We start from the raw sequence: 13,922 nt of genomic DNA, 5'->3' as shown, positions 1-13,922 counted from the left end.
TGCTGTGCTGGCCGGACTCGGTGCTGTTGCTAGGAAACAGGAGCCATGACACAGGGAAATTGCTGCAGGATGGCAATCATTACCCTCCTAACTCGCCTCTTTAGGAACCGTCCCCCCCCCCATCCATTCTTCCCTCCTCCTCTCTACTCCCTCCCCCGGCCTCCCGTGGCTGCCGCCTGTTCCACCATGCCCACCTGCAAGTAACAAGGTGAGCTTGCCAGCCCCGATCCCTTCCCCGGCCCCCAGAAGCAAGCGGATGGTGCCATGGCATTGTCTGCAGCCAGCCCCGTGGAGGGTCCCAGCTGGATCTCTCTCTGCCTCTTTGCAGAACTACCTGTCTGATTGACGTGGTCGCAGGGGAGATTAAAGACAGTCAGACATTGGTTCCTTCTCATCAAATACTTCACTGGCTCTTTGAGAGAAATCAGGGAAGCACCAAATGCATCATTTTTTTTTTAAAGTGCTTCCCTCTATTTGTGAATATTTTTTTTTGGGGGGGGGGAGAGAATTTGAAGTGTGTCTAAGCACAGTTGGTGTGAGGTGTATTCTCTTCTCTCCACTGATCTGTCAATCTCTTGTCAACAGCTATCTCTTGTTCAGTCTCCGACTGGGTGAGACCCTGGCTGATTTTGTCGCTTTACTCCTGATAGATCTCAATTCTTTGGGCTTCCTCCCTGAGCAGCAAGCAGGGGGGAAAGTGGGAGGTTTTTTGTCTATGTTCACTAGAAATAATATCCAAGTAACGTTTTCCCTTGCGGTGCTCTCACCTACTGTATGCAAAACAGGAGAGAGATGGTGTTTTCAAGATGAAATGATTCTGTTTGAAAAGGGGAAACACCAGACGCAGGGAGATCAAGAGGATTTCTTTTTTTAAGCCGAGGAGTGATCCAAGAAACAGATGAAAAGAGGGAGAATGCAAAAAAGGAAGAAACGGACAAACTGATGGCCAAGATATGAGATCTGGCCTTTATAGATTCCAGGAAACAAAATTCAGCTTTAAGCGTCTTTGGGAAGATACTTCTTAAATTGAAGATACACAAAGCTGTGTGACTGAAGGCCACAGAATACAGCTCACAGTGTCTTACTGAAGTGTTTCTCTTATACCTACCATGTTGAAGTGACAGACCCATGGGTGATTGCATTGGGTGTAAATCGGGGGAGAACTTGGTCTTTATTTGGTGGCCACCACTAGCCAGAAAGGCAGGTTAAACAAAACAGCCAAGTGAATGTGGAAGTCTCGATGTCTAATTGGGATTTCACTGCTGTTTTATATTTCAGGGTTTCTGGAATGGAGAGACTGCACTTGCCTGTTTGTAAATGTAGCCTTGGACTCCTATTCAAGCTAAAGAGGATTCTGGCCTTTGATCAAACAGTCCTTTCTCGTCCACTTCTGCTTGATCTATTGAGAGGCATGAATATCCTGTGTTCAACTAACTACAAGTCTCCAAGGGACAATAAAGGGAAAGTTTTGAATCTGAAACTGGGATTTTAAAAATATAGGGCTCTACACAGAATGGAAGAATTGTAGGGAGAGGTTAAATATATATTCCTTCAGGTTTTTGCTATTAAATGCTTTTGACCCCAGCTATCATTGCCTGATTTGAGAACAAACAAATCCCGAAGGGGCATACTTCCTATATGCATTTTAATCTCTGCTGAAAGCTGTATTGTCAAAATGGCTTGGGGCACAGTTTCTCTCGTACACATCAAACTTTTCCTTCTGAAACAGGGCCTAAATCTAAGATTTAGTATTCAAGGACTGCTTTTCAAACTGCGCTTTGAACTGTTTAATTGAACCTGAGTCTTCTGACGTTCAGTAATTTGATTTGTGTTCGACCCAGGATATCAGAGGAAACCAAACATATCACATCTGTTTCCACTGGAGACCTGTATCACATCAATAATGCAGCATCACCAGACTCTCCCTGAAGAGTCCCTGAGATAAAGAGAGAAAGACAGAGGTTTTACAGGGAAAAGAGACCCTTTCCCTACCTGAGTCACTTGTTCTATTTCTGTCAAGACAAAGCATTTTATTTATACCTTCCTCAAATAGCTTAAAAAGTTTTGAGTCACTAGGCCATCTCCTTGATACTCAGGGGTTTCAAAACATACAAAACAAAGGACATTGTAGTCCAGTCCAGGTATTGCAAAAAGAAAGGCAGCTAAGCTCTTGACGATGATGACAACAACAACAATAATATAATAAAGATGATAAAGTGATACAGTAATATAAAGACAGAGACTAGCTGTATAATCACAAGACTTGGACTTTGATCTCACACATCCCTATAATCACAAACCTGACTCCTTATAGCAAGTTACAATGCTGAGATGTACATCGTTAAACTACTGTGCCTTCTTGTTTACTAAGAAACATATTGAAAACTGATCAAACATTTACTATTCCATTTTCTTATTTGATAGGGTGCTTTGGGGAAGGTTGCTTTTATACTCCCAGAAGTGATGGGTGGAGGTGGAAGGGAGCTTTTCTATTGATTTGGTTTACTATTTGGCTGAGTGACTTTGTAATTGTCTGTGTAATGTTTATACTGATTGCTTAATGCTGCTAGCAGGCCTCATTTATGTGTTATCCACATATGATTATTTAATGCTTCTGGGTGGTTGTTATTATGTTGTGAGACTAATTAATTGTCAAGAAACCTAGAGCCTTTAGTATGGGTATATTTTATTGTATTCTGTAACCTTACCTATCTAAGAAAAATACAACTCTTGGGACTACATGGTTGGTTATCAAATATGTTTGGAATATGTTTGGATTAATTCAGATATCTGAAGTCCACTATTTCAGATAATCTAACAGTATGGAGGCATTGACAGTGGCTCCATGGTTAAGATTGCATTGAGATTTGCACATAAAGCAGACCTTCTGATTTATACTTTAATACATGTATTTGTTTTTATATTTGGCACAATAATTCTTCAAAGGGCATTTGCATTTTTAATGTAGTTTTTGCACAGGAAATGTGTAAAAATATTCACTCTTTGAAATTTTGCATATATCCCTCACATTTCTTTGCGTTTCTTTATCTTAACGCAGATATATATGTATATTTGTATTGAGGTAAGACATATGGGCTCCAATCATGGATCAAGGTCTCATTGTGCCAGGCACCGTACAAAGACATACTAAAGAGTTGGTACCTGCCTTAAAGTGCTTTACAATCTAAGTATGAGATGAATGTTAAAATAAAAAGATAGAATGAAGAGATAAACTTTGAACAGGCTTCAGCTTTCTCCATAGTAACTCATCCTTACAATCTCTCAGACTCAGATTAAGAGTGGACCTCCTGACTGTTGGAGGGTCATTCCCAACTCAAACCCTGGCCTGCCACCCTAGCAGAGTGCCAGCTGTACAGGAAGGATGGGCACTTCTCTGGGATAAAACTCTGGGTTGCTTCTAGTCACATCGCTCATTCTCACTTAAAAGCTCACTTTAATTTTAAATTTAATCTATAGTATATTTGTTATGTGCACTGTAAAATAAGACTGTATCCATTGTGTCCACACACTTTAAAGATATATAAACTAACAGCTCAGAGTATTATTGTTGGAATCTAAGGACTTATCTACACTGGAAAGTTTTCGCAGTTATAGTTACATAGCTATACCAGTATAATTATAATGGTATAACCCCCACATGTGCACACTCTAATTCTAGTATAAAAGTGGCTTCTTTGGTTTAGCTTAAATCACTTCCCAAGTTATATAAGATGAACAACAAGAACAACAATAAAGAAAAAAGAGGCACCCCTACCGGAATAAGAGTGTCGACATGGGAGTTATAGTGGTTTAAATTCACACCTTAAGTTATATGGAAAAAACTTTCCTATGTAGACAAGGCCTAAGATAAATGGGGAGACAGAAAGTGCATAATGGCGGGGAGTGTGGTATGATGAATATTATCACAAACTAATGATGATTTGGTAGCTCAGATACAAAGGAGCAAAGCAGAACCATCAGTGAGTTATATAAGTTCATCCTCACAGAAAATACATGTGAAAGCCCTCCTTGTACATTATACCCTCATAGTACTTATCTGAAGTATTTAGAATCAGAAGTAACTTTACTTTTTATTGTCTAGGAAGTCTTAGTATAATTCACTGAGAGCTAATGGCAATTTACATGTCTGTTCTTTCAAAATAAATTATGGCTCAGATGCATACTGCTGGTAATGCTCAGCAGGATGAAAGAAACGCACAGCCATGAAATCTGGCTGTTGAAAAGTAAAGTCCCTTAACATTTTAAGATGGACAGGCTTTTGCAATAAGAGTGAAGGAGCTACTGATCTATCTCCCTTTGGTTTTCACTGAAATTCACTGTAAATAGATGCTGATTTTTTGAGGCATGTAGTGACACCTAGCACAGTTTGTATATTTCTGAAATTGACATTCTGTTGAAAGCTTTAAGCAAAAGGACTGACTGTTAAAAGCTCCTGGGTCAGTTGTCAGATAGAGCAGGACGGTCACATCCTGGTATTATAAACAGCATTCAGGGCATGTGTCTTTCAGTTTCTTTTAAGTGTCCTACACTTGACTTCTCAGCTTGTATAGAAAGCTGGAGGGACTTTTCCAGCCATGTTAATCATTTTGATCTGTTGGCCCTAAACAACAGAACTGCAAATTCCCTTTTCAGTGCATTTTAACTCATTAACTCATTGCGCGCGCACACACACACACACACACACACACACACACACACACACACACACACACACACACACACACACACACACACACACACACACACACTATAATCCTGGCTATTTGAACACTCACAACCCCCCCCATCCCCCATCCCCAAATCTGGAACTAAAATGACATTAGTCAAACACTATTCTGATCCCTTCTTTTTGCATGCCCTCCCCTTGCCCAATTCTGATTGGGCCCCAATTCTAACTGGGCCCCAATACCATTATCTAAGTAAATATAATAATGAATAACTATTGAAAGCTCCCTTTTAATTAATGCTTGTGTATGCTCTTGTTTTATTAACTTTAGGTTTAATGACTCATTATTACCCAAACATAATTTTTGTGACCCAAATTTGGATGGTTGGGACTCTTCAGTATGTAAACAAATTATAATGAACATGTGTTTCATAAAATTATGGATAGCTGGTTTTATCTTTCAAACTCACAAACAATCTTTTGAAGTCTGCAGGGTTGTGCTTGCTTATGAACGTGGTGGTGCCAAAGTATGTTCAGTTGAGTTTTGGAAAATGGAAGAGATGTTAAAATAACTAACATGGATGTCCAAGCTCTTGCCATAGAAGGAGAATATTAGAGTGCCACAGTAACATATACGTCACATGCTTTCTTTTTTCCTAGCAGAACAGATGCTAGAAATTTTTTTGCGCTTGATAATTTAATGCAGCTTTGCAGAATTCTATTTATCTAGATAAAAAAATCTGTCACTAACAGCACTATACATGAATTTTTCAACAAGGAGAGGTGTATGACCCTTATCCACATCACTCAGCATAACTACTGACATCAAAAGGGTTTTGATGAGCAAATGAGAACATTGCTTAATCATGAAGTGCTAAATGTTGTATCTTGAGGCGATCTTCCTTAATAAACTGTATGTAAAGTTGTGAAAGAATTTGGTCAAGTTAGTCAAACTACAGTCACAAGGGAGTGTAGCTGGGAAAGGCTGGCTAGGCAGCTGATGTGCTATGACCATTGTTTATTACACTAATCTTAATTATCTTACTGTTACCGTATGATTCCCCTGTTTATTGCAAGCACTTATGGTCTCTCGTCATATACTTAGATTGTAAACTATTTGGGACAAAGGCTATGTACAGTGCTTGTGTAACAGGGTAGCTGGCCCCTTAACTGACATTGGGCCCAGGTCTCTTGTTCCATTCCAGGTGTGCCCCAGTTTGGAGTAACGAGGAAGGCAGGGCTGCCCCTGGGAGCTATAAATGAGAGCGGGCCAAAAGGTAAGGGAGAGTGTAGAATCCAGAGATGGGGGGAGAAGAGCTGAGGGTGTTTGGAGAAGTAGAGAGAGTGGAGAAGTAGAGTAGAGAGAAGAGAAGCAGAGCTTGGCTGAAAACTTCAGAGAGTGGATGCCCCTGAAGGAAGGAGCAGTGAGAGTTCCCTAGTTGAGCAGTGGAACTATAGCAGGTGGGCAAAAGCTGAAGGCAGTCAGGGGTCACCTACAAACTTCCCCAGGCCAGACAGCCATGACTGGAGAGGACTGAAGGCTAAGATCCACAGAGGGAGATGCCTGCTGGCTCTCTGAGCTGGAAAGCCAGAGAGGGCTGAAGGCTGGGGAATGATGGAGGAGTGAGCCCGCTGATGTCTCTGGGACAGAGATAGAATTATATCTGAGAAGGAAACAGGGAAGAGAGGCATCCCGGCTAGAGGGACTAGGGGGAGGCATGGTGAGAGATGCTGGAAACAGACTTGAGAGTCAAAGTGGGGTGAGAGTCTGGAGTTGTATTTGGTGTGCTGATGGGCTATTGGGACTTGAAGGACTGAATGTACTGTTTGGACTGTGCTGAGAATTCTGGATTATGATTGTGGGACTCCTATAATAAATTAACCCTGTAAAAGGCTATTTATATTTGGAAAGTTTGCGTAGAGTTACTGGGGACCCTGGAAGAGGGAAGTTGAGGCAGGGCAGCTTGTAGGGCCACCGTGAGGCAACAAGGGGTTCCTCAGATGGTGAACTGGGAACTTTTACAACCTACCACAATGGGGCCTCAGTTCTTGAGTGGGGTGTACAATACAATAAATAATAGTAATAATTATAATGACCAATGAAAGGTGATCTCTGCAACCAATATAAAAGCATATTGTGCAGAGAGCATAGACTGTGTAGACTGTAACCTCTTTTATCAGCCCAAGGAATAAGACAACAGATGTATCGTTATCTCTAAAAGAAGTGTGTTGTCAGATCAGCATTCATTGTCTTCTTGTGCATTTTATATAGGTATTTGTGCTCTTAAGTTTTTAAAAGAGTAAATTAGCATTATAAAAATGGATACTGTTTAAATACAATCTTGATATGCTATCAAGATTGGTCACCCCAATATTTTGATCTTTATTTTTGTCTTTTTCAGAATCTCAGCCATTCTACTGAGGCTGTCAGTTATTGTGCTGATTTTGTTGTTATTTTTTGTGCTTTGAGCACCTACCCGCCCACTAGAAACTGGATCAAGACCACAAACTCACATAACAGTAATTACATGGCAACAATTTATAGTAAATACTAATTCTGTTTCCTGATAGATAATAAATTCCACCCTATTGCTTCAAGGTTCCATATTTCATTACCAGATATTTGAGACGAGGGTCTGCTCGAAGTACGCTGCCAGGTCCATGATCCAATTTCAGCACCATAAAGTAGCTGGGAATATGCCTTCCTGGGGCAGCTCAGGAATCACTGGACTTGTAGTGCTCTATGCCACCCCTTTACAGCCTCCTCAGTATAGGGGGCATGTTGTGGGTGCATCCAGGGCATGGGTGAGGGGGAGTGTAAAAGTGTATCTTAAGTGACCAAATTCTAACAAACATAAACAAAAGTTCTTCTCATAACCTAATAGCAAACAATCAAACTTGCTTTAACTCAGGATAATCAAATAATGGTCCATAGCTGGTAAATGCTAAAATGAATAAATAATGAAATCATTTTCAGAATCAGGTAGTGAATATTGTAATTAAGCTGTATACCACTTAATTAAAAACAATGAAGATGTTCTACAACACGTCATATCAAGGGGGTGACTTATTTCTTTGGAATTCATGATATACACACATGTGACTGTAATTTGTTTTTTAATATGACTGCACTGAGTAATTCCTTTCTAGTGAAGCATTAGTCAAATGCCCAGTATTGTATAATTCTTATAATTCCCAGCCTTTGTAGATATCAAGTTATATGGCTGACCCTGATTTAAATAAATACATAAATATAGCTCTCTGTGTTTCTAATCTGTATAGATACATCTGAATGGGATTTATGGAACTCTACAGACATACAGTAAACACTATCTTTGCCCAAGTTAGGGCACATTCACAGCAGGAAATCACCAGGAGTAGTTATTTCACTAATGTAGAAACATTATCACAAAAGAGAAAAACAGAATAATTAAAAAGGAATTCGTAGCAACATTGCATATCCCTTCTGTTCCTCCTTCTATTTTCCTTCCTTCAAATTTAAGGAGAGAAAAACAGGAGACTTTAAATTGTACAGACTAAAATGATTTATTATTAAGGTCCAAACCCTGCTTGCTCTAATCATCTGACTAGTCCACTGGGGAAGATCATGACCCAGTTGCATCGGTATATCTACACTGAAGTCAATTAATTTACTCTAGAGTTTTATCAGTGATACTGGGAGCAACATCTGGCCCGCTGACTGCCTGGCAATATTTGCTTGTATAAAGCAACCAGGATTTGGCCCCAAATGTAAAACACACCTCGTACTGTTCATAAAACAATCTAGGTGTTTTGAGACAGCCCTTTAGATTTGCAGGTTCCTAAGGAGGATGAATATTTTCTGTGAGTGGAAGGAGAATGCATATTGCATAGCATTATGCAGAGGTTACTTGATTTTCAGTCAGTTTTATATCCATATTTTTTAAAACAGTTACTTCATTTAGTTTTATTTATTGATACTAGTGTGTTGAAAGAGAGTAAGTATGCTGGAGGGCATGCTCAGAAAACAAACATAGCATCAGTTTTGTATTTCTGCCATTTATCTGTGAATAGATTGCCCTGCTCAATGGAGAGAGGTGAGGACCTTTCCTGCTGTTTGATACTCCTTTTGTTTGGACACTTTGGGAGTGCAATGAAGCTTGTCATTTACGCTGGTTAAAAAGGGTCTCTTTTCCCTCCCTCCCTCCCCCATTTATTACAAGTCCATTTCTCAGTGAATATTTATTACTCATGCATAACCAGGAATGTAAAGATGACAGAGGCACTAAGAACTGTCTGCTTAACTTAAAGACAATCAACCAAGCAGAGCATAAGGAAAAATCCCCACTAATTCAGTATCTTTATGCAGTCCTTACTCAGAACCCCAAGTCCCCTACTTGGATCATCCTCACATAAGAGAATAAAACCCAAGATGTTTTCCTCTCATTCATCTGCCCAGTGGGTTGGGTTTGTCTCCCAGTGGAAGCGGCAGGGGTTCAGCTCTCCATGTCACAGGATTTGAGGGACTGATGGGAGTAACAGTGATCTGTACAAAAGCCCAGAGCCTCTGCACAGCCACCTGGTTCCCACAGCCTCTTGACAGCGAGGCTCCATGGGCTTCCATGACTGCTACTGCCCCAGAACTTTCCTCAGGAGTATTCCATTTCACAGAGGGGGAACCTACAGACTGCAAATACCTCTGGTTTACCCCAGGAATTTGGGAGAAGCATACAATGGAAAGCAGCCCTGAGACTCCCATATATTCCCCTCTCTACACATATACACAGAACCCGTTGAGCCAAATCCCTGAAGAAGGACATCCCTGAACATTTGTATGGCCAAGGGAAGTGGGGAGCATTTCCCTTTCCTGTTGTAGCCCAGACATATAGGAGGGGAGGAGCTCTCAAAATGGAGAGGTTCTCAGTTCTTAGTTGGGGGAAAACTCTCATTAGGAACATAGGAATTGCCATATTGGATCACACCTGAGGTCCATCTAGTTAAGTATCCTGTCTCCAACAGTGACCAGTACCAGGTGCTAGAGACGATGGTGTAAGAATCTCACAGTTGGCAGATGTGAGATAAGCTACCCCCTCTCTCTCCCCACGCACATTAAATCTCATTGTGATCTCTCATAGTTAGAAATTGGTTTAAACCCTGAAGCATGAGGTTTATAGTCCCATTCCAAAAGTTTACCATTAATTATGATAGCTCTCCTATATATAGTCTTATGGTTATCCATATAAATGTCCAGTCCCTTTCTGAATCTTGATACCAATGGGAGTTTTGTCTGAATAAAGGTTGAATCAGGATTTCAAGATTGGCTCCTGATCCTACAGTCTTTGTAAGGATATAACTTCCATTGATGTCAGTTGGAATATTGCATGTGTAAGGACTGCAGAAAAAATAAATACAATTCACAGTGTGATGGGGCTCTAGGCATAGACCATCTGCCTCTCTAATAATGGGGTTAGCTCCTTTTCATCCCTGCAGGGAGAGGAAACATTGCTAACCTATGCTCATTGCATGTGGGCAGTATTTTTGACAAACAATGGCCTGGCATGTTTTTTCTCTGGCCCTAGTTGTAGATTTCAGTCTCACCACCTTCCCACTAGTTATAAGGGATAAAAAAACCTACCCCAGTGTGGGCTGTGAGGGCATTCTGTTTTCCACAAAATTGTAGTTTCATTAGCTTTAATGACATTATAACCTTTCTGCTGAGTCATCTTTTGGGCTGGGAGGAATTTTGTCAATCATTGAAGAGCAGCAATGAAATAGTTGTGGATTTCTTTCTGCTTTCTCCTGAATGTGCTGTACTTTGATAGAAGTCAATGCTAGGGCTGGGCAGGAAATGGTTTTCCCATCCTGGGGCAATTTTTGAGATTTGGAGCATTTTCCCTTCCCAAATTAGGATGAAAAGTTGTAATTGCAAAATATTTTTGCAAACCAACCATCTGAAAAAAATTTTTTTTGGGGGGGTCAAATGAAAACATTTGGTTTTGATATTTTTGAAATGTTTCTTCCCTTTTTTTGTGATTTCAAGCTTACATTTCAAGACAAAAAGTTGTGGGGAAAAAAATTGTTTTGACAATTTTGAAACTTCCCCCCAGAACTTTTCAAAATGAGAAATTTGTGTAAAATAATCTTTTCTTGTGAACACGTTCAGTTTCAACAAATTGGCGTTTTCTGACAAAAAATGTTTATCAAAATATTCCTGATCAGCTGCAGTCAATGAACCACTACTTCAACAGAGCCATTGCTTATCCCACCCCATGCCCACGTCTGGGAAAGACTGAGGTAAGGATATGTATTTTGACAGGGCTCTTTAACACTGAGTACAAGTTGAGATGCCCTCTTGTCTTCACACATGGGAGGGGCAGGGTCTGTTCCAGATGCCACTGATCTGTGGGCTAGCTGGAGTTCCCATTTAATTAGTCATAAAGTAATGGAACAGGGCTACATAGGACAAGTTCTATGGCAAGATTCCAGAAGTGGGAATGTAATACATGTAACAGTTCATTAAACATTACACAGATTCATTAAAAGCAAAGAGCAGCTGTGTGGGTGCTTTATTTACCAACCTTGAGTGGCCATGACTAATATCTTTCTTGTGAATATTATTTTGAGAAAAAACAGGAAGCAAAGACGTTGTTTGAACAAACAAAACATACAGCATAGCATTATGGTGACAAGATACTATGATGGATGTCAGTTCTTTTGTGCTTTGTGTAAATATTTTATTGTTTCTGATAAAAATAAAATGTCTAGCATCACAGAACGGTGATTTAGGAGTTGGTAGAATATATAATGAAACACTTAGAATTTCTTATTTTAACTCTTGGCTAGTTTGTGTGTGTGTGTGGGGGGGAAATTGGGCAAATTTTGCTCTTGGTTACTTACACCTGTGTAAATCTGGAGGGACTTCATTGTTTTCAATGGATGTATGCAACTGGTGTAACTGAGAGCAGAATCTGGCAGTTTGTGTTTAAGATGAGTGAGTCTCAAACTGTGATGCCATTAGTTTTACTCCTAGGACACATAGCATAGCTCAAAAGGCTGCATGTCAATCATTGTGTACTTTGCACACCACTTTATCAGAGTTCTAAACTCACATGTGGCATGTACACCAGCTTAGGTGTAAGGATAATGATAAACTGAGGTCAATTTCACCTGGATAATTCTGCAGTACAAAGGAATAATGGGTCAAATCATTCCCCTATATGGGTTATTCCCACTAAAGGAACTGGAAACTCTCTTGAGTCTTGATTTCTAGACAGCCAGGCTGAGATTTGTTGCTTCATTCCTACTGTCCATGTTGAACAGGGGATTTGGCTCTGGAGGTTCACAGATCCATTTGCACAAAGTCCCTGATGCTCCATGGCAGCATAGCCATTCTCCAGTTATGCCTCTGTTGGCCCTAAACCCTCCACCACGTGGAGGAATCTGTGTAAATTAATGCTAACTAGGTCAGCATTAATTTATTTGGGTATTATCAGTGGGGTTGTGGGGGGTTCAATGGGGAGTGACAGTCTCCACAGCCTGCCCTTTCCCAACCTACCTGATCTCTTCAGAGTATCAGTGAAGAATCTCACACAGGGAACTGGAGAAGCATGTCATGGAGCTGGCACTTCCCAACTTCCACCCTCAAGCCAGTCTAGCTCTGCTGTTTTTAGCTCCTTCTACTACAAGAAGAGGAGGAGACCATGGGGCCCCGCCTCTTATATACATTGGTAGTAAAACATTGTTAAGCGCTGAGCAGAAACCTGCTTAGTTTTTCAGCATAATCTCTAGCAATTTTTGTTTTCTGCAAATTACAAAGAATGGTAAAAAAAACCAACAACAACCAAAAAACAATAAAAAGATACATTACAGATGTGCTGTAGCTCGTTATAACTTCCATTCACATTTGGTGTTACATATTCCACATAATATATTCAGTATCACCAAAGTGACTTTCAGGGAGAAGGAATGTAGCTGAAAATTGTTAACCAAGTTACCCATAGCTGAAATTCTGCTACTAGAACTGGGATTTGGGCAGTTGCATTTAGTCTGGCCATCCACCATGAGAGGTATCAGAGCTCCTTTTTAAAACATCAGGGAGTTCACCTAGAATTCTTCTAATAGTTCTCCCTGGGTGTTTAATTTCCCAGTATAATAAAATAAAATAATTGTCATTATATGGCATCTCTAATACAGTATCACAGAATGCTTGAGAGAGAGATTGACAATCACTAGGTAAAGAGAAAAGGAAGGTTTTAAGGTGAGATTTAAAGAGAGACTTTGGTGGGTGATCCAGGGCTGCTGAGGAAGAATATATTATCTATTACATACAAAAACCTCTGTTAAAAGAACATTAAGGTTGCAAAATCAAGCACTCAAAAATTAGGAAATTGTGTATGTGCATTATAACAGAATCCAGTTGGGTGACATTCACTTGCCTTAATCACAAGATAATCCATTCTCTTCCTGCAGCCCCTTACCTTCTTCATTATAAGCCTTCCATTTTATGCATATGTATCTACAACCACATTTGCTACTTACTTTTAAAAACATAGGGCCAGAAGATAGCAGGAAACTTACAAAAATGGTCCCATGTATTGCAGAAGAAGAGGGATTGAGTCTAAGCATTGCATCTCCCCTCCTTCCAAGCTTGGATGGGTAAGGAATGGTGTCCCTAGCCTCTGTTTGTCAGAGGGTGGAGATGGATGGCAGGAGAGAGTTCACTTGATCATTACCTGTTAGGTTCACTCCCTCTGGGGCAACTGGCATTGGCCACTGTCGGTAGACAGGATACTGGGCTAGATGGACCTTTGGTCTGACCCAGTATGGCCGTTCTTACGTTCTTGCTGAAGTCTTGACTATAGTTCTGGGGCTCTACAATTTTAGGGCCCTTGGCAGGAAGGAAAAGGTGTGGCCTGGGTATGGAAATTTCTCCAGATCTGTGGAATTCCTTGTGTAAGTGCTGACCCATGGCAGTGTTATGTAAATTGAGTTCTGCTGCACACTTTCAAATGCAAGGGCTGGAGAGTGGGGGTGGAAAAAGACCTGTCTGTGTATCCAGTTAGGGAACTACATTGCTATGAGGGAGGGAGAAATGGCCTGAGGAGTAGCATAGAGCCAATAGGCCTTTGAACAAATGTACCATCCCCCACAGATGCCCTAAATACATGAGATTTCCTTGCTGACTGTGGGCCATTTGCAAGTTAGAGGGATGATTTCCCTTACACAGTTCATATGATTTGTTTGTGTGTGACGGAAG

The 13,922-nt window shown here is 40.5% G+C and overlaps 1 long non-coding RNA gene across 1 annotated transcript; it reads left to right on the top strand.

Annotated features, from left to right (window-relative positions):
• The first annotated feature begins 69 nt into the window (after positions 1-69).
• Positions 70-2,737, top strand: LOC135981687 (uncharacterized). Its single transcript, XR_010598824.1, has 2 exons — positions 70-208; positions 1,279-2,737. It is a non-coding gene; the product is annotated as an uncharacterized LOC135981687 (long non-coding RNA).
• Positions 2,738-13,922: the final 11,185 nt, after the last annotated feature.

This window comes from Chrysemys picta, chromosome 2, assembly GCF_011386835.1.
Source record: "Chrysemys picta bellii isolate R12L10 chromosome 2, ASM1138683v2, whole genome shotgun sequence".
NCBI lineage: Eukaryota > Metazoa > Chordata > Testudines > Emydidae > Chrysemys > Chrysemys picta.
The sequence above is the reverse complement of the archived record's forward strand: the minus strand, read 5'-3'. Positions and strand labels throughout refer to the sequence as shown.